This window comes from Ammospiza caudacuta, chromosome Z, assembly GCF_027887145.1.
Source record: "Ammospiza caudacuta isolate bAmmCau1 chromosome Z, bAmmCau1.pri, whole genome shotgun sequence".
Classification (NCBI taxonomy): Eukaryota; Metazoa; Chordata; class Aves; order Passeriformes; family Passerellidae; genus Ammospiza; species Ammospiza caudacuta.
Window position 1 is genome coordinate 22753535 of NC_080632.1, and position 26071 is coordinate 22779605.

Consider the following 26071-nt stretch of genomic DNA (forward strand, 5'->3'; position numbering starts at 1 on the left):
AAAATCATATCTGAGGGAACACATACAAAGAGAAAATAAGTCCTGGCTGTGCTGATATATCCTCATTTAATCTCTTCAATAGGTAGAAAAATAATCTCTTCGTAGCTCCTGCTCAGAATAAAAGAGTCAGACATCATTATGGTGTGAATCACCAGCAAGGATGTCTTTCTCCCATCCTAACAAATCCATTTCCCTCAAGCATCCTGATTCTTTTCTCTTACAAAGGTGTGGGACTGTAATAATTTTTGACTTCAAAAACTATTCTCAATCCATTCAAGTTTCTGACAACCAAATTTAAACCCTCATATCCTGAGAAATGGAATAAAATTGGAAACAATCCTTCTATAATTTAAACTTCAAAATGGTGAGGCAGATGTCCATGAAACCTTGAGAAAGATTTCTTGTTGATGCTAGTAATGTGTGCCATGGGAAAGTCAAACCTGCCTGAAGAGAACTTTCTTTCTGGGGGTAAGTGGTTAATGAGATGATCAGAAGAGGAAGAAAGTCTGACAAATGTCTTCAGTGCATTTGTGCAGAGACAAAAGCATGTCACTGTAATGCACAGACTGATGTCTCATTCCCACCCCGACTGATTCTCCTCATTTGTCTCTAAGCAGCCATCTTTGTGTGGTATGGAAGGATGCTGTGCTCTTCTTTGGGTCATTCCATAAACAAATGCCTTGTTTCAATTCAACTCATGCCCACTGGCTTGTCACAGAAGCGATGTTCACCACAGAAATCTTAAGTTCCTTTCCCCAGAATAGAGCAGACTTCCACAAGGCAGGAATAGCCATGTTCAGGTGTGGGATGTGGAAGGTATTCCTAAAGTATATTCCCAAACTGTAAAATCACCAAAGAAAACACCAAAAACAAACATGGTAAGATAATGTTGTTGTGTCTCTGAGCTGCTCGTGGAAGGAGGAATATTGCATACAGCTCCTCAGTGTTTGTAGAGCAGCTGAACAATTGAGCTAAAATTAACTCAGGTCACTGCAAAACATTTACTTGTGACCAGTATCTTAATCTGTCTTTTTCCTAGGTGTTTATGGCATCCTTCTGCTGTTTCTTTCATTGTTTTAAGCTGTCCATTTTGGGGACTCATGCATCGTGAATGCAAATGTAGAGGAAAATCTGCAGAGAAGACTGAAATTGTTTCCTAGTTCTGTCAAATTACAGCAACAATCAAGGAAGCATGTGAGATGTCACAGAACATAGCTAAAGGCAGAGATGACAATTTAATGGGGTGTATTAAATTGGTGGACTCCAGTCCACCAAAGGTCAAGGCATATGAGCTTTGAAATGGTTCAAAGGACATGTGAAATGTGCCAGGGAAAAGGCACATGCCAGAAGTTTCACATGCTGAATCTATAAAGTACCAGATCAGGACATGTGCCTTGCAGTGGGCAGTAGTAGTGTTGTCTGAGCACAAGTGGCCAGGCAGGATAGAAGGTGGAAAGATGCTAGGAAGCAGAGAGTCAGAAGCTGCATGTGGGAGATGAAATGGAGAGAGGCACTCAGGCACCAAGGAATTCTCTCAGTGGAGGCTGTGGAGCAGCGATGATGATCTCTTGGTGAAGGCAAACCTGCTGCAGGAACTACAGTACTGCGGAGGATTTAGGTAGACAAGCATCACTTTTATTAGTAGACTGTGAATGGTGTACAATTGCATTTCATTCAGGGAGGTCTCCAGCCTTCAGCAGGTGACAAATTCCCTTGGAAAAGGTCCTTCCATTCCTCTAGCCTGCTAACATCCACTTCAGAGTCAGAGGCTGTCCCTCTCCTAATGTCAGGCAAGAAAAGCAGAGTGGAGCAGAGTTATCCAGTACAAGATCTTAGCAACAGCAGCTGTACAGGCATTCAGAGAGATGAAATTTTTGAAGGCTCAACCTAAAGTCAGAAAACAAGAGGGAGAAAGTACCTTTGCATCTGACTCCACAAAAAGGATCCTCCTGGTGTTTGTTGTTTAAATATCAAAGCTTTTAACAGGACCAGAAATTGGAGTCACTGGAGAAAAGAAGCTGCAGAATCCTCAGTAAATTAGTGATAAATATTTGAAGGATTTTTGCAGCTTGCTGGCCTGTGATTAAAAGCAGAGTGAAACACAGTAGACCCTGTCTTCCCTTTGCATCCCAGCATGAGGAAGAGAAGAACCCACAGAACACTGACATACTGGTAAAATTGAAATCTTCCTGAAAATATGTTAGAGGCTAAAAGAGGCTTTTTTTTTTTTATGGCTCATCATTAGAAAATAATAGATGGCATGTCTTTAATCACCCATGCTGTGGCTCTAAGCTGGCAAATATCTACTGCAGTCTTCAACATTATTTGTATAGGTAGGTGTAATAGGTACAGTGTGACAGCCCAGTGTCCAAATCAGGCCTGACAGCTGCACCCACCCTAGTAAGTTAGCCCAGGAATATCCCAGGCATCTCCAGCAGTACGGTTGACCCCTTAGTAAACCGTCTTAGTTTCCACAGGGCTGGGCACCAAGTGACACATTCCCACTTGGCTGGGTGCCAAGTGACATATTCCCTAAAAGATCCTGTTTGAGACAGTGTGCAGCTAATCAGGGAATACGGGTTACAGTCCCTGCAATTATTTACCAGGAATTCCCCCCTACAAATCCAGACCCATTAATAGAGATACAGAAAATATCATTTACAAGATCAATGCTAAACTGAAGAAGTAGAGAATGAAAATATCTCTAAATATCTCAATAATCACTGTGACACGGGATTTAAAGCACAGTCTCTGATTCTGGGTGTAATGGAGTCAGCAAAGGGGATCCTTGGATTATTTCAGCTGCGTTTTGGCCACCTCTCTATGTCTTTACAGATATCTAACCAAGTGATGGTCACTTGGAATAGAAATAGCTCCCTGAGATAAGTTCTTGAGATAACTACCAAGTCATTAAAATTCACAGCCAAGCAGAATACTTCCTGTGCACCACCTGGCTATCGACAAACTTCCAAGTGTAGTTTCTTTTATTTCCTTAGCTGATACATGGAATAGGGTTGAGGTATACTGCCTGGTCTCTCCCACTGATGGATTTGCTCTCTCCTGCATTAATCAAAGCTGCAGCACAGGAAAAAATATTGTATCACTAAGTCATTGGAGTTGTCAATGGGAGAAAATCTCTCTTAGATTCAGGCTTTGTATATGAAATACTTTTTTTCTGTTAAAGAAGGTAAGTAAGCAGAAAAAAACAAGCTCATGCAAAAGCAAAATTATATTTCAGTTACTTAAAAATCTAAAAAAAATACTTTAAAAATTAAGGCTAAAAGAAAGTTTTGGAAGAGAAATATGATATAGGACTGACTCTCAACCCTAGTACTTTTAATTCTGTTACATTTTTGTGTTGGTTTAACACAGCCTGGCTTTTAGTGGAGGTAAGAAAAGCCTCAAAGGCAACTTCTGAGAGAGAAGCTGCTCGAAGATTCTACTATGTCCAGCAGAGCCAATCCCTGAAGGCTCTGATCATGGACATATTACTATCCCAATTAGAGAAGCTGATAATGTCTCTGTGATGACATTTTTAAGAAGGAAAAAGTTGCTAACCATTTGTCTTTCTTCTTCAGAGGGGCGGGGAGGCAGCTGGCGGGGGCCATCCCGACACGGCTGCCAGCACCCTGTGGCCACGGCCACACGGCCAGGAGTGGCCACCGCTGTCTCGGCACGGCTCGCAGTGAGCTTTGCCTGCTTAGCTGCCTTCAGCCAGCCGTGCTGCGAACGGAAGGGCAGGGCTGGCGGCAGCAGCTTCTCCTTTTGGCAGCCCCACACAAAGAGAGGCGCTGAACGCGGCGGTGTCGCGGTGCCCGGCACCACCCGCGCAGCTGCTGGGGGGGCATGTGGCCGACAGCGGGGAGCGTGAGGAGCAATTCCCCTCAGCCCGGATGGGATCAACTTGTCAGCGCTGTGAAACCCTGTAAGAACTTTTCAATTGGTAGAACTTGAGAACAAGCAAACCTACAAACACCAATTCTCTCCCGATAAAGAGAAAAGGAAAAAATTTAAGACATGTGAGGAGAACAACATGGCGACACTGATGTCGGTGAAAAAGAGGGAATGGGAGGAGGAGGTGCTCCGTGCCTCAGAGCTGAGATTGTTCTGCAAGCCATGGTGAGGACTATAAAACAACAGTTTCCTGTAATTCATGAAGTGCATGGGGAGATGTAGAGGTCTGTTTGCAACCCATGAAGAAGGGCGATCATGCTGGAGCATGCGGATGCTGAAAAGCTGTAACCTAGTGGGAAACTCAAGCAGAGTGAGAGAAGATAGAGGAAAAGGACCCTTGCTTCCAAACTAGAACAGCTTATCCTTAAGAGACTACACCCCATGAACTAAAATGACTTCCGCCGTGTAGTTTGGGAAGACTGTTTTGCCCATGGGACTCGTGAAAATTAGAATCATGTTGGAGAAGTTCACAGAGGACTGTCTCCCATGGGAAGCATGGGAAGGACCCCACGACGTAACAAAAGGGACTCCTCTCCCCAGGCAAAGAGAAGAAGGATTTTTTTTAAAGTGTCAAACTGACTAAAACCCCAAATTTTGTCTCTCTGTGCTGTCAGTGGGAAGGAAAGAAGGGTTGGGGGAAGGGAGGGGAGGAAAGTTGTTCTAAAGGGTTTAGTTCACTTTATCCTCTTTTAATTCTGTTAATAAATTTCTCTTTATACCTTTTATGTTTTGAGCCTGTTCTGCCCTTAAGGTGTTTCTCCTAATCCTTTTCTCACCCCATGAACCTTCTGGTTTTTCCCCTCCTCTTCTCAGCTGTACCAGACGAGAATGAGTGAATGGTTTTTTGCGGGTGCCTGGCTTCTAGCCAGTGTCAAACCCCAACAGTTTTCTGAAGAAAATTATGTTTAATTTTTCCAATTTATAAATACATGTGCATTTTACCAGTAAAATTATAATTTTAATAAGTTTTAAACTGAAAATTACAGTCCCCCTTTCCCAAAAGAGCAAGCAAGAAGACAAATAAACAAAAACTCAAAACAAAAACTCATTATGCAAGCAGTAGTTAGTATTAAATCTGCAAGAAATGCCATTATTATAAGATGCCAAGGACTACTCAAATCAGATGGTTATGTTACAATTCACAGGGAGCTGGAAAACTGGACCAACAGCAGTCTGGTGTAGAGCAAGCAGGGAAAATGCAAAGTCTTGCCCATGGAGAGGAAAAAACTCGCTCTGGGCGACAACCAGCTGGACTGCAGCACTGCACAGAAGGACCTGGGGGTCCTGGTGCACAGCAAGCTGACCATGAGCCTGCAGCGGGCCCTCAGGATGGCTCAAGGACAAGAGTTGCCTGCAGGCTGAGGACAGAATGCCTCTTCACCAAGTTTATCTGGTGATCAACACCCCAGAGGCCTGTGTGGCCCTTCGGTGGGTTGGAGAGCTGGGCAGAGAAGAACTGTCTGAAATTCAACAAAGGCAAATGCAAGGTCCTGCACCTGGGGGAGAATAACAGGGTGACAGGATAAGAGGTAAGGAGCACACACATATGTAAGAACACACATTTTTTTGCTCTGGTTGTGGTTGAGCACTCAAAACAGGCTGCCCAAGAGAGGCTGTGGAGTCTCCAGCCTTGCAGACTGTCACAGACAAACTGGGCAGCCTTGTGCAGCTGTGTGTACGTGAGGGAGTGAACTAGACAGTCTAGTTCCTGCCAATGTCAGCTTTTGAGGCTGTGATGCAATTATATGAGTTTGTGATTCTGTGAGGTGGATCACAGTGGATCAAACATTTTTCCTGATTTCTGCCCTAGAAATACAGAAACATCAATTAAATAGAGGAAGGTGTTGCATAGTGTCCTTTTTATAGCAGTTCAAGTTAAGAGCTTAAGTTAAATTTATATCACCATCCAGAAGCCTTGTGTGGAGAGGTTAGTGGCATCATTTAAGTAATTTGTAGACCCTACAATGTTAATAGGAATGTACACACACCGTCCTTTAGAATGTTTATTGTACAAATCACTACCTTTCACACTTCACCTCTGGAAGATATTTATCAGATCACAGTATTTAGAAAGAAAATACTGTTCCAGCTATGCAGTAGCTGCTTCTACAGAGCTAAACATTACAAAATGTGGCCCATGGCAGCCTTTCTCCAAATACTTAACCTGGTCATGTTATATCTGTGTGAAGCTATGATACATTTGACCTCTAGAATACCCATTTCAGCATTCAAAATCCTTTTGTCACTGTGTAGATTTATTAAAAAAAAAATCAAAACAGAAAAAAAAAAAAACAACCAAAGGTGCCTAAACTGTTCATAAATATGGACCAAAATTGTAGCAAATGCCATTGTCTCCAAATGACTTAATATTTATTTTAGTAGGGGGAAAAAACTGCCCGGAAGTGAAGAGTTCCATGCAAGTGTAGAATGAGTAGTGTAGAATTGCATAATTACTAGGAGTTACTTAATAATTTCAGCCAAATGTGATTGTATTTGGTCACTTACATATATGATCATTCAGAAAAAATAATTCAAAAATAGTCCATTTCTATAAACTGAGTGTGGGTTTTTCTTTTATCTCTCTGAACTTCACACCATGCTATGCTGTGTATGCTATGTATGACCCCCCACCTTTCACACCCTGCTGGTCTCTTGCTGACATCTTTTAACCCTCCATTTTAGTACTTTCAAAATAGTAAACAGTTTTCGTTCCCATTGTTCACGTACTCCATTTTGTATTATCTTGAAACAATATTTAGCAGAAGGGCCAGCAAAATTCCAAAAATAATGAGATTTAATTTGGATCATGTGCAGGTATTTCCACTAATGTAGCCCATTTGGTCTATCTGATTGAAGCAGTTCTTTGTTTGACTAATTTGTTTCCTCTACAGCCCGGGTTCCTTATCCAAATATCTAATCTTTTAAAACTTTCTCCTGATACTCATACTAATCAAGTTAAACAAAGCCTGTATTTTTTTTTTTTCTCAGTCCTCTAGTTTAACTGTTGAAACCCATGCCTGCTTGACAGCCATTTTTGTCAGTCTCCTTAGAAAGTGGAAATTTTTTCTGATATGGATAAAATATTTTGAGCTCTCAGAATACATATAAATTTGAGAAAGCTGTAAAATACTCCACTTTAAACCAGAGAAGAGAGCTAAAAGGAAAGACATAAACACTTGGAACACAGCAAGAGCATAACCAATTATCCATAAGCTTCTTTGCCTACTTCTACTCATACTAAAAGCTTGCTCAAACCTCGACCCATCACAAGTATTCTTGTTCATTTTATTTGAAGAATAGCATTTTGTAAATTTTTTTCTCTTCAACTAGTTTATAAAACCCTGTAATTCTGATATGGAAGAAACATACAATATAAAAATACTGCATTCTTTTCAAATTGCTTTTTTTTTCCCCAAGAGCCTATAATAACAAGCCTTATGCAAACTGAAATACAGAAAACATACTTCTTCAAAGCATATTGTGATTTCCATCTGACAGTACTGGCAGAAACTACAGCTAATGCAACTTTTCTATTTACATTCTAAACAGTTCCCTTTCCATTTGCGTTGATCTGATTAGCTCCCATAGCTTTCTTTGTTCTCAAATCTTACATGAATTTGAGAGGAAGGACGAAGATTTTTGCATTCTAGGATCGTGAAACATGAAAAATATTTAAAAATGAGAATTACATAGAAAGTCAGAGGACCAAAACTACAGCTTGGCCTTCAGATTGTCTCAAGCTGTGTGCATCTATTAACTACATATATACCTGGCTGACTGCAGCAGAGAAACATGTGGGCAGGTCCCACTTTATGTCCCACGCTATATTTACCACTTGCACACCCTTGTCTCTATCTAACAGTGAAGCAGCAAGTTCTTGTAGGAACCCCTTTTCTTGGACAATGAAAATGTTGAATAGGATTATTTTCCTCACAAGAAAATATTGTAAGAGGAACAAAAAAATTAATAACTTCCATAGGTCGACCTGCACAGCATGCCACACCCATTCTACACTGCTCGGCTTGAGATTACGGCACCTGAAGTAAGTTTGCCTATACTTTGATTTATTTCTTAATAGTATTGTCTATAAAAAACACAATTTTAAGCACTACTTTACAGAGTCTGAGAAACTTTCATACAGGATTTATAAAAAACCACACCCTCCTTGTCCTAAGTCCTGTCTTTCCTTTATCTGTTTTTCCTACTCCAAATCCTGAAATGAACTATCATAACTAGGACTCCTCAGAGACATAGGATATGATGCTGCAGGGTATGTAATTATGTTGCCATGCATCTTCAGGGACACTACTAGTAGAGTCCACATTAAAAGGGGTTGGAATGCCAGAAGAATATTGCTTAATCAATTGCACCATAAGAAATCACTATTTTGCACCTTGGTACTTGAAGAATTTTTGCCTTATACTAAAATTAGAAAAACATTTCTGTGTGTAAAGAAAAGTTGTCGTCTTTCTCAGCTGTTTTTTACAATGCCAGATTATGTTTGATTGGTTCATTTCAGTAATAAAACTTCTCAAAATAGTAATTTATCCAGTATAAGTGAAATCTGCATATCCTCACAAATGCACTGATATGCGTGCAGCATCAGTCACGGAGCAAAGAATGGATTCAGCTGTGGAGATGACTACCTGCTGTTTGCTTCAGGTGTTGCAAGGTTTGGGTCAGAAGCAGGAGTCATAACAAGAGACTTCCTTCATATGCAGAAAAAAAAATTGAAGCCTTCTTGTGGAGGCAGTAATGCTTTATGATTGTGATCAGGGGAGCGATGGGGCACTGCTTCCAATTTCAAAGAATGGCATTACCACACTCACTGCCAGGGTCCACTCAGACGTGAAAATGAGTAAATTGGACAGATATGGCAACTCTGCTGTTGAAGCCAAAACCACAGTAACATAACTATTTACTGGGAAAGTGAATGGACATCCTCTGTCTAATTATTGCATATGAGAGACACACAATAGTGTATCAGCCTGGAAGAAGATTTGAAATAGTCTAGTAATTCCCACACCTGCTTTATCTATTGTCTCTTCATAAACTGCTACCTCCTCTGTGGATCTCATTACGAGAAGGTCTTTTATCTTCTTTTTCTGACAGAGATTAATGAAGCTTCCACTAAGTTTATTGAGTGAAATCGTCAACTGATAGTTAACATGGAGACACCAATCCATAAGTCTTCAGGATCGAGGGGATTCTTCACATTTCCTCCAAAGAATTTTGAATCAAGCTCTGATCTGTAAGAGAAATGTGTGGAGTACACTTAAAGATGAAATTAATGATTTCATCTTAAAGATGAAATTAATGATTTCTTTAAGTGCAAATACATTCAAATTTTGTGCAACTTCCATGATTATGTTTCTACCAGTCAGCATGCATTTTAATGCATTCTTCCTGCACCTGGTGCCTGAATAACAACTAAATTGCACACTACCAGCAGAGCTGATTTGCTTTATTGAGTTATTGATGTATAAGCAAGAGACGGACCCAAAATGTTTGTACTTCGTGTAATTCAGATTTTTGCTTCAGAACTCACTATTCTTCCTACCTGTACTTCTCCCAGTAACATAGTCCAAGCACCTGCTGAGCATCTGCAAGGGATCTCAGTCCTTTCCTACCACTTGATTTGAATGATTATGTGTGGGCACACCATGACACAAGCTTGGCTGAAGCGCAATAATGTCCCAAAATTGCAAATTGTGTTCTGTATTCCAGGTCAGCTGAGTAATCACAGGACAACTGTTTCTCTTATCAGATGGACAACACTGTATCTGCACAGGAGTTGCAACAGTGTCCACAGCGGGGTTCTGGTCCTCATAAATTGATTAATTAACTGCAAACCGCAGTGAATCACAGTGTTTACTCCAACTGGCCCAGCATGGACAAAGAGGAAAGGACAGGTACTTTGAGGCATTATCCAAGAGAAAAACAGGAGTTCTGCTGTATCCCTGAACATCTGTGTGAAATGCTAACACTTGTTTTCCTCTGCAAGTATTGCAGTCTGCCCAGCTGTCAAACTAGGATGTCACACTCAGCTCTGCAGGGTCTTCAAAACTAGAGCTGCACAGAAGAAAATGTCTTAGTCACAGAAGGAGACAAACGGGCTCCATTACTAAGCTATCACAGGATCAGCTGTTGAAAGGAATTGCAAATGTTGGAGTAATAATTTCCTTACATATGTGACAAAAGAGATTCTCACAGAGCTGCATCAAAGGAGCAAGAACAAGCATCTTTCTTACATTTTGTTGCCCAGAAACGCATCTGCAAGACTGAGCTGAAGAGGTTTTTTTGCACAAACTGAAACTTTCCAAGTGAATTCAAAGTCCTATATAGAACATTTCATGGAAATCGAAAATAAGGCCAGCATGATAGTGGTGACTGGAAAAAGCTTGGAAAGATAGAATAAGGAATGTGTGCTTTCTTCTTCGTGGAGAAAGCTTTCTCCTTGAGGGCTGAAGAGAGAATATAAAACCAGCCAAAATGGACCACAAAACATGGGATGAGCCTGTAAGTTGGTGTAATAGCTGGTCATGTTAATAGGAGGGTATCACGACAGCACTTAATTACAGCCTGCTGTTTTTCATTTGCGAGTCTTCAGTGTGAATTACTGCTGGATATTGTCTAGATGACATTTCCTATCATGTTTCTTTGGTATGGAAAATAATTTAATTTGTTGAAATACAAGTAGTTGTTTTTCTGAGTTCAAAATTCTGCAAAAGCTTTGTCAGTACAAACCATTCCAGTTTTGTGCTTTGATCCCAAGGTTTGAGCTTGTCTTTAGGCTCTATTTCCTGAAGTAGCATTATGAGGTGAAAAATCAGCTTCCAATTACAAAGAGCTAACTGTGTTCCTACAGTTACAGAAATAAAGACCTAAAGCTCTGTGTTCTAACATTTATAGTTATTTAATTTTGGCATCTAAAATAGTTTGGATGCATAAAGTTCACTTTACAAGAAACATTTTGAAATTATGTATCATTTCCATTTTTGACTCTGTGATTTTTTTTCTGATTGGAGAGTTGCAAAGTTGAAAAATGTTAGGTTCTCAGGCTTCCTGTGTGCTGGAGACCTCTAAAAGCCTGTTATTTAAATGAAAAAAAGGAAATAATTTCATAACTTCAGAAACTGGCGTTTTATGACAGGAAATCTGATGAAATGGGAACTACCAGTCATTCTGTATTATTTCACATCTCTTCAGGAACAGATCTCCACCCCTAACACTGCAAGACTCGCCCACCTGTATTGGAAAGTTAATAATCTTTGCAAGAATCATGGGGAGCAGTTTATGCAGAATTTACATCATGTATAACCAACATAGCTCAGAAGATGCACTTGGCAATTCGCTGCACAAAATCTGTCTTATTCCTGCTGAGACAATGCTAAGGAGATTGAGACTACCTGCTATATCTGAGTAATAATGTTTAAGACTCAACTCATGCTTTATGCAGAGGATCAGATTTGCTTGACAGTTTCACACCCTCAGGCATAATTGGATTAATATTAGGAGGTAAGCTAATAGTTGTTTGTTTCTTCCTGGAGACTAACTCAGGTGATGAAAGGCATTAGTATAACTTAGTGCTACATCATCTGGTCTCCTCCTTTTTCTATCAAAACCACCAGGTGTAATAAAGACTTTTGTGGCTACTGTAAAGGCCCTACTCTCTAGTGAAAATTGATTTTACAAGTGCATTTCTAGTGTTTTCTGGTTTCTGGCACACAGCTTAATGTCACAGTGGATGACCACATCCCAGTGACTGGAAACAAAAAAAAAGTTTAAAGCAATGATGGTGTGCTGCGCAGTTCTAGCCACACTGCCTCAGCATGTCCCTGTCAAAAGACCAGACAACAGCTTCAGTTTCATCAGCAGGGTACAGTGCCCTCCTCCCCAGCCCCCAAATAAAAGCAAGCATCTCCACAAAAAAAAAAATGTAGTGAAAAATAATCTGTAATAATCTGTAACCTACAAGCAATTTAGGGTTCTTTCTAAGTCTCTCTGGTGTATATGAGATACGAGCTGCAGACAGAACTAAGCCACAAAATCTGAATTGCCGTATCAGTAACCATTAAACTTGAGTCCATTTTTCTGCTGACATTATGACAGCATGAAGAGGGGTGGTGTCCATGGTAAGACTCCAAGGAGATACACAGTCAGAAGGAGCCCCTTCCCTGAAGGATCTCCACCTCAAGCAGGTGATGCAGGATAGGTTTTACAGGATAGGTTTTCTGCTTAACTCATACCAGGCATGAGTTAAGCAGAACAGGAGACTTCAAGATTTATGTTTCCTTAACGATGTAACGGTGTCTGATGTATTATGATATGCTGTAGCCAGAAGGACTTTGTTCTTATTTCATGATAGGCTCAACTGAACCAGAAAAATCTCCCACAAGATAACAAAGTAACATTTCAAAACTTAAAACCAAGAACTATTGAGTGTCTCCTGAGCTTTGTAGCACAGATTACTAAAATGCACCTCAAGTTTGATAGAGCAAAAAGAAAAGCTTACTTGACATCCTAGATTTCACCCACTGCCAGTGGGACAAGCAATACATGCCAGTAAGTCTTGGAAAAGGAGGAAAAAATTGGAGAGTAGAATGCTTTTAGTCTACTAAAATTTTTTATGCTACTAGCAAAGATGAAAGATCAGTAAATTCAAACCAGGCATTAGGACATCTCTAAACTACTGAACTGACTACAGCAATTGGGGCGCATCTTAACTAATACTTGAAATAATAGAAGTGAGAAGAAATAATTTCATTATAAATACAATGTAAGCCACACAGAGGGTTAAAGTTTATATGCAGTTCATTTCATATCCTGGTGGATACAGAAGAATATTATCTTCATTGAGACTTAATCTGCCATTTAATGGCAGTACATTCTGCAGTGGAGCCTGCAGTGGAGCCTGCAGATACTCTGATCCTTGGCGCTTGGGGTAGCTATGTTCCTTACTTGTTTTGAAACCTCTTTAGAGCATGAAGAGTTCATCCTAATAAATAGGCCTTTTGCAGCTCCTGATCTGCACAGAAAGGCTGAGCACAGCCCAGGTAAGGGTTAGATATGTAGGAACACACAAGAGAAGGATTTTGAGAGAATACAGACTTCTGCTGTTAAGCCTATTTCTGGTACACTCTAGCTTGCTGCTGCTGTCATCTTAACATGCACATCATACAACAATGACCAGTTAGCTTCACTTAGGCTGCCAGTCAATTTTCAGACATGAGCTGTAAAGTGAGTCATGTAAGGCTTTCCTGTTTGACAGCAATAAGAAATGATCCCAAGAATGTAGAGCTGAGATTAATAGGGAAGCACAGTATTCCCTAGCTCAGCAACGTTCTCATGAAAGCTCTCCTAACCCTATCCTCTCTCACAATGTCTTTCTCTTTCCCTTGAAAACTTTGTTGTGATTCAGTGGCCACTCTCAGAGAAGTCAGCTTTGTCTCCATTGCTGCTGTAGAATTTTTCTTTGGCTGTGCATGGATCACTCAGGCCTGATGGCTCAGCCTGCTATGCATAGTTATCAAGGACAAGATAGGTCTCTTGCAGTGGCACAGATTTTTCTGCCTCACTTGAGGAGTGTAGCTAGTTAGAAACAGCATAGAAGAACAGTAGCCTGAGAGAACTTCAAATGAAGAAGTTGCCAGTCAGCAGAAGCAGACATTCCTGTTACAGAAGGGAATTCAAATTACTCTATGGGATGAATCACAGTGATTCCTCTCACTGCCTGGAGGGCTTTTTGTTCTCCACATTTTCTGCCAAAGAAGTCCAGGGAAACCAATTTTGGAGGCTTTGTTGATAACAGGAACTATCACACTGGCAACTTCCCTCTTACGTCTAAGGCCAGATGTGCTGTCAAAGGAGAAAATTGTATCACTTTGATATGATTTATTCTTGACAAATCCTTACCAGTTGCTTTCCACTCTTGCAACATGCTTTTGAGTGCTTCTAGATGTAATTATTAAAAATGTGCCAGGGAACCTTTCCCCGGGTTCAAATTGTCCCTATTGCCTCATTTTCCCTTTTTAGAAAGAAGTAAGATGCCTAGACTTCCCGGGCTCCTGGGAATTCCTTCAGTCTTTGTGACTCATTAAATATTGTTTTTTTGCCCTCATGTGTCCCTAGTAATAAATTCTAGTGTTGAAGAATTGGATCTCAAAAGCTGCTTAAGGGATGTTGCTGCTCTGAATGGCTTCTGCCCCAATTCAGTTAGTGAGAGCTGGCTGTTTTGTACCCCAGGTAATTTTTAGTTCTCTGTGATTTAAAAAAATAATTGCAGAGCCATCAGATAGGGCAGCACTAGCAGTAGTGATGTGAATTGATCCCTTTGAGGTTATTCAGCCAGCCAGGGACTCTGTCCCAACTTTCTTGCAGGCAACTTTCTGATGCAGCTCAGTTAGCAAGAGCCTATTACTCAACGACTTGTGCTGTAAGTCACTTCCTCAAGATTCACTGCATAATTGAATGTGCAGATTCATTCCAAGCCCTGGGATAAACTAAAGAAAGAACACCTGTGACTTAAAATACTGAAGCAGCATATGTTTAATAAGTATCTCTGTGATTTCTTTTTCTTTTTAAGCTGTGACAGAATTTCCTTCTCTGTTCTGTTCATGCAACAGACTTCAAAGAACCCTAAGCCTTTCAGAGAGTCTGTTTTTGTCTTCAGCCTTTGATTCCTCTCCTACCGACTACCAGGACTGAAAGACAATATGTGTCAGGACAGTGGCCACCACAACAAAGCATGATTTATTCATTATCCAGGCATGATGCTTAAAGTCAGGTCTAAATCAGTGCAGCAGGACAAGCCACAAAACAAAATGTTATATGTGTTTTAAATACACTTAATATATGCAAGGTATCCAATAAATGGATAATATAATAAATCTATACCTATTCCTATGTATGTTTTATTGTCTGTTAAAACCTGTACCTCAGTTCATTGCTGCGCACAAAGTGGCAGATAGCTTTTCTCTTTGACGTGGATCTGCACAGGGGATCTAACAAGCTGCCATGCTCTCAACACAGATAAAGTTCACAGTTCACAGTTCACAACTGTCATGGTTGGGAAACCAGATTTCATTTAAGGCATTAAATTATATACATGAGATGTAGATACTGCCACATCTCTTAACAGGTTGCTGAAACGTTCAAGTGCCCTGTGCCATGAAAACAGGAACCTCATTTCTAGTTTGAGTACAGTTGAGCTGAGCTGTATTTTCCAAGCATGGATTTCTTCTGGCAGAAGCTGTAGTCATGAAAACCTGTGGGTACCATGAGCTGAAGTTCCTGGTTCCTGACCTTTTCACTGATTTAACTGGGAGGAAGAAACAGGTTTCTTCACACTCAATTTAACTTTTTCTGTCCTCCTTTTTTCTCCTAGATTTTACCATTTCCAGCAACTGTTAGAGTGGTGGGACTGCAGTTTTAACCATAGCCTGGAAGACAGTGCAGATACCACTCCTGGTGGAAAGATAGTCTTCCTCCAAAGAATACTCATGTCCCCTGTGACTGAGGATTAGATGAACTTGGAGTGATAACCTCCATCTTGTTCTTTTGGGTTTTTTTTCCCTCACATTCACAAATAAAAAAGGTGTTTGTTTTTTTTAAATTATATTTCAGATTTACATGGAAGTTTCTATACAATGACTATTTTAAAACTTTGAGTTCTCCCACTCAAAAGAAAAGGTAAAACCTTGATTTGATATGTATGTGGAATGTCAATGACACAGAACAGTGCATTATTTTCAGTGATTTCAATATTATCTCAGTCTTAATCACCACAGAACAACATTCTCTCTTTTGTAAACCCAGAACGAAAAGTATGTTGCCAAAACTTTGAAATCAAAAAACAGTCTCAGAATATACACAAATGAGAAAATGTATTCTGCAATTCCCATCATGGTGCATAAGTAGTGCTTACCTGCACTTTTTGACAGTATATCAAGACATGGAGAGATATTCACTTACCTACTGATCCAGCTCCAAGAAGCAAAGGAAGGAAGGATGGACGGACGAACGGATGGACAGACGGACGGATGGACAGACGGACAGATGGATGGATGGATGGATGGATGGATGGATGGATGGATGGATGGATGGATGGACGTGTGGATAACTGTATGAAGGAACTATTTTTTGAACTAGGATGGGAAGATGGAGGTGAGACAATGAGAAATGCCTGCAAAATTTCAGAAAGAGACAAATAAAAAATTAAAATTTCTTTTCATTCTATGCATCTAAAACTGGATACAAGTGTTTTATTCATATTATGACAAGGCTGGGAGCAGGACATTTGCAGAATTACATTGGAAACAAAAACTTGTGTCACTGAATATTAAGAATTGTGTTTTCTCTGAGCACCATACAATCTCACAAACGATGTAAACTTTAAAACTGTCATTCTTAAAACACTTGAGATTGCCATGGAAATATGACCACTAAAGTTTTGAAATGTGGGTCAAAGTCTGTTCTGCAAAATTCAGCCTTCTCCAGAAAAATATTTGGCAGAGGAATCTGATCTAAGGACACTAAGACAGTAAAGCACAAAGTATGCACTTAATCTGGTATTTGCAGAGAGATTAATTTTGAGTGCAACAAGTACAAACAGGAGACAATCTTGTCTCAAGCATCATTGGAGAAATATTGTTACTCTTACTTTTCATTATCTAATCAAATACAAAGGCTCAAGATTACTCAGTATCTTGAGCTAGAAAATTATTCTTCCTGGAATAAATAAAGTCTACATGGATTATTTTTTTTCCTTTCCTAGCCCATCATACAAAGAGAAGATAGGCCAGTGTTCTTCAAATTTTTTGGTTGCACAACCCTATTAAGAAACAGTTTCTTAGAACACAACCTCAATAATGGACTATATGTTTGTTTATTTAGTATTTATAAAAATGTAATTCTGTAATAAAATGCTAGGTACATAATAAAACATGGACCAAAATAGCTACTGGAAAAAAACCAAAATATTTTGATTTTTGTTTTATTTTATTTATAAATGACACGGAAAATATTTTCTTCAAACCAATGGATTTTTTTGTGCAACCCTTGCAAAGTGTCCCACATCCAGTATTTCTTCACTTTAGAGACCATGTCCCTACAGGATGTGATTGTAGACAGAAATGTGGAAAAGTGACAGAAAGGTGAGTCCCAAATAACTATGGAGAGACAGAGGACAGATCTTGGATTTAGGCCATGAAAATGGAAACACTTTGTCAGGGTTTTCAGGTAAAAGCAGCATTGTCCTTAAAATTCAAATCTACAGATTCATCAAGTGCCTTAAAAATGTGGAATTTGGGTGGTCTTTCCCTTTGACATCCAGTTCATGCCTGCTGCTTTGTATGGTATACTAAGGTGTACATTAAGCTTTGCCTTCAAATATTCTCATCAGGTATGGAAGCCACATGAAAGGTTTCTGGAAAAGAAAAGTAAAAAGAAGTCTCAGTGTCCTTCTCTCCCTGTTCTTAGGTCAGCTATTGTCTGTGTCCTTTAAAATCTTGCCTTCCCCTTCCATCTCACTCGTAAATAGTGTACTTGGACTTAGCAGTTTATAAGCAGCAAAGGCAGGACATCTAGCTCCTGAAGCAGATGGGAAGGAAGGTAACAGTGCATGAGCCTGCAGGAATCTCCTCTTGCCATATGTTCGAATTATCCTTGGTGCTATATGCAAACAGGAAAAAATTGGCTCCCTGAACAATACCTGAAAAGCTATTGCTTTTCAGCAATACAGATGGATCCTATTGAAAATGTGTTAACTTTTTACAGTATCATTCAAAGAAATACTAGACTCCAAGGTAAACAGGGAGTTCTTCCATGGGAACAAAAATTTTCATGAATTCAACAATCAGGTAGAGCAGTGCTGACCATGTTTATTTTGAAGTCAGAGGGGTAACTGCATAATGCGTGTGATGGGCAGAAAAGCAGCCTGAATTTCACACAGTAAATCCATCTGATAACTTCCTAAAGGTGATACCATCACTTTTGCTGATGGTACAGCCAGTACTGCTGCAGTTTCTGCTGCCTCAGTTTCCCTGCCTTGGACCACATGTTTCCTAGATGGATGTTAATTTGGGTATAAGTCATCCTGGAAGCAATATGTGCTCTTGATTTTGGCATCACCCTAACACAGGATCCTGCTCATACCTAAGTAAAATGCTTCCCTCTTTCTCTGCAAAGATGATGGGTCCTGAATACTGAACAGTAGAGAGGTGACGTATTTGCACATTTCAAAACTCATTGACTATGAACCTGCAGCATAAGTAGTACCTTCCGCACATTTCTTTGGTTTCTGTTAGGAGACTGTTAAGGCAGTGGCAATGTCTGTGCCAAAGGAAGAATGAAGCTAGTTTCCAGTCCTTTAATGTTCTTTTACTCCTCACAAAGGTAATGATGAAATAATTTTGCTGCTTCACTGTTAAATCCTCCTGGAGGACCAAAATCAATTCCCTATTCCAGCTCCCGTCTTCATTCTCTTTTAGCCAGCTCCAGAAATGTATGAATATTAAATGTAAAACTAATTGAAGGCAAATGGAAATGAGGTTGATTGAGTAATCCAACAATATGCTGATAGAACTCTGCTGTAGGACCTAAAGGAAACTTAATTAAACAAAAACAATCTTTATTGTTATTATTTCCCAAGAGGATAATTTCTTGGTGAAAGCTGCCATTCCTCTGTATGAAATATTCAACATGAAATCTACTTCCACATTCTCAGGAAAATTAATCCTGAGTCTCTCTTGAGATTGGAAATGGTACAGCATTGAAAGCTAGAGCAAAGTTGTCTTCATGTCCTGGAGGGTTACTTCTCAATGAATGCCATGGGCTTACTTATGTTCAGGTTCCTCAGCTGGTCCCAAAGCTGGACTTCATTCCCCCAATTCATGTCTTGAAGTTCAGGGGCTTTAGAAATGTTGGAAGACAGTTTAACATTTAAAACTAAAGCTAAAATAATTGCTGAGTTACTCAGCTTCTTCACATTGATTGCCGCTAGTTGTCCTATCCTATATATTGAGGGGGCATATTTTCCTTAATCTTCCTTTTCTATCCAACATACCTGTAGAAGCCCTTAGTATTCTTTGAATCCCTCAACAGCTGCAGCTCCAACTGTGCATCAGCTCATGTGTTCTATTCTCCAAACATCTAGACAGTGTCTATATTCTTCCCAGGATGGATATCTGTCTTTTGCACTTATGTCTTTACCTGGGAGGCTGAACTGAGCTGTGCTGGCCTCCTGCCTTCCTTTCCTGGTTACCTATAGGGAAACAAAACCTTTTTCACTCTGAGAAGAATGTCTTTAAGGAGCTGACAGCAATTCAGCTGTCAGCTGAATACTTCCTCTATCCTCCGAGGGTAATTTTCCAGGTTTTCAGTGCACTACTTCCTCGAACTTTTGCTTTCCTAAACATGAGGATTCTTCATCTGGCCCATATCTCTCTAGACTATAAATTCAGTCAAAGAATGTTCACTTCAGGCCATGCTGACACCAATTTTGGCATCTCTAATTACTTCATCTATGTTGGTAAATAACAGGTATGGTAATGCTTCTCCTCTGGTGGGGCTATCACCTGGATTAATAAATTTTCCTCAAAACAGTCCAGGAGTCTCCTGGCCTGCTTATGGCTTGCTGTGTACTTTTCCAATAGATGTCAGAGTAGTTGAAATCCCCCATCAGGATTAGAGCCCTGTAGCTGAAGTAAAAACACTTCATTAACAACCTCCCTTAGGTCTGGTGGCCTGTAGTAAACATCAACCATGAGGTTTCCCTTGTGGCTTGACCCCAAATTTTACCTATAAATTTTTACGCATTTCACCTGTTCATTGCTGGGAGCTCTCTGTAGTTCACCCATTTTCCACACAGAGGGTAACATGATCCCCACTGCTGCCCACTCCTCCTTCCTTGCCTGTCACTTGTGAACAGCCTATAGCACTGATGCAGCGCTCCAGCCGTGCAGTTTGTCCCTCAGTCACATCTCAGTGGCACTGATTAGACCACGGTGTTCCAGCTGCACAGAGGTTTCCAGCTGTTGCAGTTACCGTGCTGTGGGCATTGCTGCAGGGGCACTTCACCTGTGCTGCAGATTGTCTCCCCTCTTCGGACAAATACTCCCCAGGGCCATTGAGGCATTCCACAGGTGTTGCTGTGTTGGTTTCTAATACATTAGCTGCCCCTAGTTTTTCTCTATTGTTCAAAGTCCCCTTCCCCACTGAATCTAATTTAATGCTCTCCATATAAGTCTGGACAGCTTGTTGGTGAACAACCTTCTGCCTACTTTGTCAGGTGAATCTCACAAGCTCACAACAGGCCCTGCTGCCAAAGGCAGGCCCATGAAGCCAAACCTTGAGTGTGGCATCAGTCACGCAGCCAGGCATTCACCTTTCAATTTGACGCCTCTTTCCCGAACTCATATGTCTGCCTGTGACGACAGAGGAGAGTGTGATCCTTGCCCCAGGGGATTTGATATTGCTCTGAGGGACATACAATCTTTTCAGAGTGTTCAGAATTGTCTTGCCACAGACCCTATATAGAATGGTATTGTAGCAGATGGTAATTTGTAGGGTTCAGTAGGCTCAGCAGCCTCGCAGTGACATTGTGAATGCAATCTGTTGATAGGCAGTGAACTTCTCTGGAGAAAAATCTGGATGAGAAATAAGTGCTTTGGTGGCTCACAGTAAAGAATCTTCAATTACCTCTTTTTCTGAAGCTACTGTTTCTCACACAAGGGATGGTATTGAATGGTTGGGGTTTCCTGGATCCTGTCCATTATTACTGTGACCTTCACTGTGCATGCCCAGAGCACAGTATTTGTTGTATAGAGACACTTCAGGGGAAGATTCTCCATGCAGAGAAAATTGTGCAATCTCCTTTATGTCATGAGTTGCTAGTGTCAGAAAGTTTGAGGTTAGATTCCCTTGTACAGCCTCAAGGCAGGGCTGTTGGTCAGTCTGGGACAGCACACAATACCAGTTATTGACCTCTCTCTCATATTCCCAGGCCCTCCACCACCTATTAAACTCCTCCTGTAGCACAGCAAATTGTCTGAAGATTTCTTCCAGCTGGGTCCACTTGCATCTATGACATCCACTGGTAGGGATGGCTAGAGTGATTTTCAGGTCCTGGAGCAAAACCAGCTATTCTGGACAAGTACTTCAGTTTTTGGCAGTTTTCTTTGAGTGAAGATATCAACACAGGTGTAATGTTTCTGCTTGGGTTTCAGCCTCAGCCTTGCAGTTGCAGGAAGTGGGCACCATTTTCTTTCCATGGGCAGTCTTGTTACAGATTAAAGGGGAAAAAAAAGAAAAGTAAACGACACGCACTTGGAAAAGACAATTCCTTTCACAGTCTTTTGAAAGACTTTCTTCTTCTAATTAAAATTTCCTGCAGACCTCAAGTTTCTGTGTAGGCTTGAACAGCTACCAGCTAGCTGGGATGGCTGTCAGGCAGAGCATAGGCCTGCTGCTGAGCAGAGTAGGCAGCAACTGAACAGCTGTCAGTGCACTGCCCTTCTTGCACCATTTTTCATGTTAATGCACCTGTATCACATGGACAGTCCAGCACTTACAAATTGAGAAAGCTGCAGTTTTGAAATTCTGTTTCTTTCTTGCATTTGCATACTTCTTCTAGCAGAACTATGGACTGTGCTTTGTTCCAGAAGTGTCTGCTCCATATTTTTTGGTTTTTATGCATGTATTTAATTTCATAAATAGTGCTCTGTTTAACAGGGAAATGAGAAGTCATGAGACAAATAAGCCTCAGCAGAGTGAAACAGTGGCAAAATCCCAAAAGTCTAAATATTTACATTAATGTATTTTTAAAACCTTTCTAAGGGAGAATGGAAAAATAAAAAATTACAGCAAACTCTGGAACTCCAGCTTTAATTTTATGCAATTTCTTTCCTGTGGAAATGTTGCTTTACAGACCAGATACAACAAGAATGCAGAAACGTTATTAAAACATTGAAACTAGAGCTCAGAAATAAAAACTAGGAACTACCTCATTGTGAGTCTCAGGTAAGAGCTAAAACACTGTAAAGTCACTGTTGGCACCTCTTCTTTGAGCCACTCAGTATCTAGTGTGAAGCAAATGCAGCTTGATTGCTCAGTACCTTTCCAGTATTTGCTTTCCCTTTTCTCTTTCCCCAAACAACATGTGCTTTGTGACATTTTGTTATGAAAGCAGTTTGTAGTATTTTCACGTATAATGTGACAACTGGTATCTTCTGCCAACTGTCATCTTTTCATGGAAATATGATGCAGATCAGGAAAGATCCAGCATCTATTGGTGCACTGTGGCTTGCTTCTGTCAATAATGCAATGTTAGCAACATACAGTAACTTGGCTGAGGTCAGAAGCAGCAGAAGTCGGTTTTATGCAGAAAAAAAATAAGTTAAGGTGTTAGCACATATTTGAAAATCGGTGACATTATACTCTGGGAAAATACTGAATATAAAATCTGTCTCTCCAACTGTCTTAAAGTAATTCAGTTCCTTGCTTTTTGTTCTTTGTTTAAGAGGAAAACAGAAAGCAGTGCTTGTTATCACAGCACAACCAGAGACTCACAGCTGTCCTGGTGCGCAAACAGAAATCAACACAAGGAGTGACAGCCCTGTTACAAGATGAATCCACTCACCTCAGTTCTTCCATGATCCTCAAGACAGTTAGCCTTGTGGCAAAGCAAAACCACTTAGTATCTTACTTCTTTTTAAGAAAAATCATACACAAAGTACTTATTCCAAGGTAAAAATGCAGTACCATTTTCCTAAGGCATGAAGTCCCATTCCTGGGCCTTCACTCTCTTCAGCATGGGCTCAGTGTCTTATGAGACAAGCCTGACTAATGTCAGACTTGTCAAGAACTAATCTGTTTCCCCTCCCTCTGTTTTTCTATCTCTGTTGCTCCCATTTGAACAGAAGACTTTGTTGTCACAAACCAGAAACCTTTCAGACAAGTGGTGTGAAGACCATGAACAAAAGGAAGCAGTGTCCAGAAAGGGTGAGTAAAACATGGTTATATCTGTATGTTATGTGTGAGATTTACTAGTGACTCTAGTGTTTGACTAATGGTCCAGACTTAGAAAAGAACTTTTGTGGAAAACTAGATATTTTCCAGGTGTATTGATGAAAAGATCATGATATTTGGGATAATGATAAAAAAAGATAACTGGGCTAAGGGTACTGATGCAAGAAAATCATTGAATGTCACTGACCTTGAACATAGCAAGATTTTCAACAAGGTTTCTTACAATACCCTTTTATCTAAGAGAGAACGTAAAGGTTTAGTCAGGCAGATAATTGCCTGGATGAAATATTGAGAGGATCAGTGGGTTCAAAACAAAGTGGCTGATGTGTATTCCAGTTAGGCAGGAATGACAGGTGGCTTTTGTCAGGGATTTTTCTGGGGCCCTATCTGATATTTGTTATTGTTATCTATGACCTACATAAGTAGACAATGCATCTCATCACATCTGAGAATAACCTCAAATTGGAGTTGTAGCTCATATATTTGAGGGTAGACCTTTCATTCATAGAGATGTAAATAAGACAGAGAAATAGGCTTGCAGAAATATCATGAAATTCAGTGAAGAGAAATGAGGAGTCCTCCACCTATGAAAAAAGCTTGTTCAGCCTGTAGAAAAAGATAGCTTTGGAGGTACCTCATAATTGCCTTATAGTACCTACAAGACCATAAAGAGGACATAGCAAGTCTCTTCACAGTCATGCATGGAAAAAGAATCAGAGGTAGTTCTCAAAAATTAAGTCAGTGGAGGTTCAGTTAGATCTAAGGAAAAGAAATATAAGAGTTTTCCTAGATAAAATGTCCAGTCTTAATTTTTGAAGGTTTACAAGACTTTTTGGATAAAGCCGTTGCAACCTAGTCTAAATTCAGTATCAGTCCTGCTTTAAGGATGATATTGGATTATAAACCTATGATCAAATGTAGGAATCTTACAAGGAATGAGAAATAAACAATATCTATTATCTGGCTTCCTGATCTCCAGACTCTGAGGAGCCTCATCAGCCTGTCCAGCCTCACACAAGCTTTGTCATTCTGACAGGGATCAGGGCTAGTCCTCCCTCTCCTGAGAAAACACCGGAGTGGAAGCTGCGTGGTGAAAAGTCATAGCACGGTTTTGCACAAAGAGGTAACGCACCCAAAGGCCACTAGCAAAGAATGTTCTCTAAAGGGACCTGCCATATCCACCCACAGCAGATCCAGGCCGCCAAGCCTGCCAAATATTATTGTCCACATACTGTGGCAAATGATAACTGCAAATTGCACAGATCATCTGACTCAGTTGGAAGATGCCTCATCCTTTATGTGCAGAAGAGCAGAGCTGCTCGCCTCTTTGCATCAACATATGACACGTGTATGTATTTTTCTCAAGAAGGGTTTTGTAAGGAAACAACACTGAAATATTAAAGCTGAAAAATCAATTTTCATTTAGGGCTGAGTTCCAACTGCCATCTTACAATGGGATGTGTATGACAACACAAATTTAGGGAGCCAAGAAATATTTAACAGTTGATCAAAACACTGGGTATTGAATTAAACACCTTGGATTTAATTCAAAGAAGGTCTTCCATCTCAGACTGAATACTTGTGTTTCACCACAAGGCAAAGAGTTTATAACAATCAGACTTTATACAGGCCAAGAAAGTTTATTGCTGCAGTAAGATTGTAAGGTATTGTGAATGATGCAGCAAGTGATTATATTTGCTCTCTTTGATCATAGACACTGTGCTGTAGTCAGTCTGAGCTTTTCTGTGAAGAAACCAAAGCCAGAAATGTGACAAGCATACAAAAGATTTAGGTAGAAGGCAGGGAACAAAACGAGAAATGAAGAACAGAGCATTGACACCTTACTCCTTATGTGTAACTATTGACTTTTGAAAATTCAGTCACAGAGAGAATCTCTGCAATTTCTTCTGTAAACACATGTAATTAGGAGTTTATGTTGTGCCCTGAATACAAGAGCCTTGACATGATCAGTAAAACTCATCCCCATCTGAGACAATGAATTTTATATCTTAGAACTGAAAGAACTCATGAAATCAGGAAGCATTTCAGACTCACAAATTTTTCCTTAAGTCAGTCACTTATCATATTTATGACTACATTTAAGACTTAGTTGCCTCCATTATTTATGTTAAATCTGCTAATGGTGTTGTAATGAGTTGTGTACAACTCGAAATAGGAACTCATTTTTCAGGGGAAATGAAAAACCAAGTGTATCCATGTTTCATTTCTTAAAGAGCTATAAAAACCACTCTACATTCTAATAAAATTAAAGCAAAAAAAAAGGAAGAAAAAAAGAGTACAGATGGGAAACAGATAGAAACAAACTAGAGAAAAGACCAGGGCTTCATTAGGGAAGTTCACCGTTGTACACCACACAGTCTATATCTTGTGGAAACAAATGTGATGAGAACAAAGGATCATCTGAAGTCCCCCTCCAGGTTCACCTGCACTACATCTGAACTGTAGCATTACAAATCCCTTTCAGAGGTTCATGTTGCAGATGGGTGAAAAGCAAGGCTCTTTAAGCCCACAAGCTCTATTTTAGTAAGCAAAGCCACTGCAAGAGGTACCATTCTGAGCAGAATCTCTGAAGGTTAATAAAGAGAAGTTCAGGGTTTTTGAAACATGCTTCCTTCAAGTCACTACTAGACTTACATGTGTCTCTATCTGGCCTCCATAATTTCCTAAAAACTGATAAAAATTAAGTTGGAATCTTCATTTCTATCAGCAGTGAAAAATAAGTATTAAAATTATTAAGTGGGTAAATTATCCATGCAGATTTATAGTATTTTGACTAGCAGTATACTCTTAATTTCTCTGCGGTCAACAATAAAAGTTGAGATTCAAGAGAACCAATGTCCTATGCTAGTGTCTACTTCTTTATCTCCTATTGTGTCTCTGCAGAGGGTGGACAATTAATTCACTGAAACTTTTTGCTTTATTTGATTTTCCCTGACTGATTTTTACTGTGGAGGGAACAGAGGAAGTGAGTCCACTCTCTACTGGAATCTAAAGTGATTTCTCTTCCATACAGCGTCGAAATATCTCCCACTGAGTTAGACATTTTTAAAATACAGCCTTTTGACCCCCA